Source organism: Triticum dicoccoides, chromosome 6A (assembly GCF_002162155.2).
Source record: "Triticum dicoccoides isolate Atlit2015 ecotype Zavitan chromosome 6A, WEW_v2.0, whole genome shotgun sequence".
Taxonomy (NCBI): domain Eukaryota; kingdom Viridiplantae; phylum Streptophyta; class Magnoliopsida; order Poales; family Poaceae; genus Triticum; species Triticum dicoccoides.
Genome location: NC_041390.1, coordinates 564558456 through 564560987, shown reverse-complemented (window position 1 = coordinate 564560987; position 2532 = coordinate 564558456). Strand labels below are relative to the sequence as shown.

General features: G+C 38.7%; 1 long non-coding RNA gene across 1 annotated transcript; it reads left to right on the top strand.

Moving 5' to 3' along the window:
• The first annotated feature begins 1406 nt into the window (after positions 1-1406).
• Positions 1407-1950, top strand: LOC119315294. Its single transcript, XR_005152671.1, has 2 exons — positions 1407-1543; positions 1703-1950. It is a non-coding gene; the product is annotated as an uncharacterized LOC119315294 (long non-coding RNA).
• The last annotated feature ends 582 nt before the right edge of the window (positions 1951-2532 follow it).

Sequence of the window (2532 nt, the reverse complement as noted above, 5' to 3'; positions counted from 1 at the left end):
AAATCGGAGAAATGTGTCTTTATAGGAAACCCAAAGGATACTGTTGGGTACACCTTCTATCATAGATTCGAAGGCAAGATATTCGTTGCTAAGAATGGATCCTTTCTAGAGAAGCAATTTCTCTCGAAAGAAGTGAGTGGGAGGAAAGTAGAACTTGATGAGGTAATTGTACCTGCTCCTTTATTGGAAATTAGTTCATCACTGAAATCAGTTCCAATGATTCCTACTCCAGTAAGTGAGGAAGCTAATGATGATGATCATGAAACTTCTGATTAAGTTACTACCGAACCTCGTAGGTCAACCAGAGTAAGATCCACACCAGAGTGGTACGGTAATCCTGTTCTGGAGGTCATGTTACTCGACCATGACGAACCTACGAACTGGATTTTTCATAACTATTAATCATGTAAGATTTTCGTAACTATTACCCCTTTCATTGTGATGAGGTGACACTTCATTAAGTGTTTTTTATTGATCGGAAAAATACCAAATATTTCTATCCCGTCATAGACGCGCACTCTCAGTAGTAGGAATGAAATCGACACTTAAATGTTCAATATTTATGTTTTCCACAAATAAGGAAACAAAAACATAAATCTTTAAGTGGATAGAACATCAATTTTTCGTGGAATGGATATGGAAATTGAATTTATCCTTCCCCAAATAAAAAAGTTTCCATCGTAGTGTGGACATTACGGCTCCAATAGGCCTTGTCATGAAGGCCCTTGTCAATATCTATGAAAGAAACTCAACCTAATATGTTCTACTGCTAAATCAAGTAATCGAGTAGCCTATTAGCTCAACCAAGTGTTAGGGACACCAGACTACTGTCCTGATGGCACTGTGTCAACCACCCATCCATAGCTTTTGTATTTGTGTAGATATCTTATTTGGTATGTATCTATTTCCAATACGATATGTTTCTATATTCATTTGCTTGGTTTTTATATTCAATTATGCATTCAGAAAAAATAAAGAAGAATGTGGCAACACTTAGTTTCATGCATTTTTGCTTTGTTTTCATCCCTACTCGCGAGGACAACTCTACTTTTTCTGTATCAATGAGTGTGGGTGAGGGCACTGTAAATCAGAACTACCATGGGATAAATTAAACCACGTGTATAATAGGCTCATATACCAAGAATGTATTAATGAAGATAAGGCAGCATTAACACAATGCAGATAAGGATGCATTAATACATAATATGATTAAATGGCAAGAATTTATTGTGGAGATTATAGCAAGCCTTTGTACAAAGAGGCATTTATTTACTACAAAACTATAGGAGGAAAGAAATAATTTTACTCCAAGTTTTTCTTCTGTATTAAGATCCAAGACTGCTAGCTTTCCCTCAATATAAACACAAGCACCTAGGCAAAGAACATGAATTCGGCAAAATCAACAAACAACATTAGCAGAAAAGGAATAGCTAACTATCTGCCATGGCCGGTATGCGGAACTACACACAGGCCGTATGCTTGGTAGCTCTTGTAGCCATGGCCACCACTGTCTTCTCATGTCATGCAGCAGGGCGTTATGTAGGTATGGTTTTCTTCTTTCTTTCACAATCTCTTCACTCGTATTTGGATACAGAAACATATATTTTCCTGCTGGGTTATATGTGTTGATTGAGGTATCTCTATTGTGATTTGTGCACATATACTGACCTGTGTACAACTGTGGACAATTGTTCGCCACCAGACCGAGCTAGTGGCAACATTGCATGCAAAGCTAACTGTGTTAACTGAGGTTATGACAAGGATAAGAGCAGTTGCATGGAAGGCAGTAGTAGCACATGTTGATGCCGAAAGAACTGAGAAGTACCATGAAATGAGTTTATATATGTACTAGAAATATTGCCTGGAGGTGAATGCTTATATTGTTTGTGTGAAACCTGATTCAGTTCATACAAATAAATTAATAATAAGCTAATGATAATTGTTTATTTAGTATCTATTTTCCATTGCGTCGCTAAAGTCATTTTAATGCCATGACACACAAAAATAAATCATTATTATCACGTCAAATAATGAGAAATTAATCAAGAAGATTGGAATTCTCACACCACTATGGAACAAGCCAATGAATATCCCTGATTGTAGTCGTTATAGGGAACAAGCCATATATAGGGTGGGTCTATTCTAACAAGACCCCAGGCCCACTCCTCCCACGATCTCACTCACCCCCCGGCACGTTCGGCCCCAAGCCCCACTCCCCATAGACCCTTGCAGCCGCACCCCAAATCCCCACCATCTTCTTTGTCTCTCGCAGTCCACACATGCTCTCAGCTACTTATCACCCCATGTCACCGAAGCCACCAGATCCGGCCCCTCTCCCCCCACCGCCCACCCCACCTTCAGGATTTTATCACGCTTATGTGATTTTTAACAATGCTGGCAATGAGCGCAGAAGTTTCTGTTTTTCAGCAAGATCAAATCAATGGTATACCAAAGTATCCCAAAGGCTTCATTTGGCACAAACACTAATTAAAAACACCAAAACACAATTACTATAGAGGTAATAATGTGTAT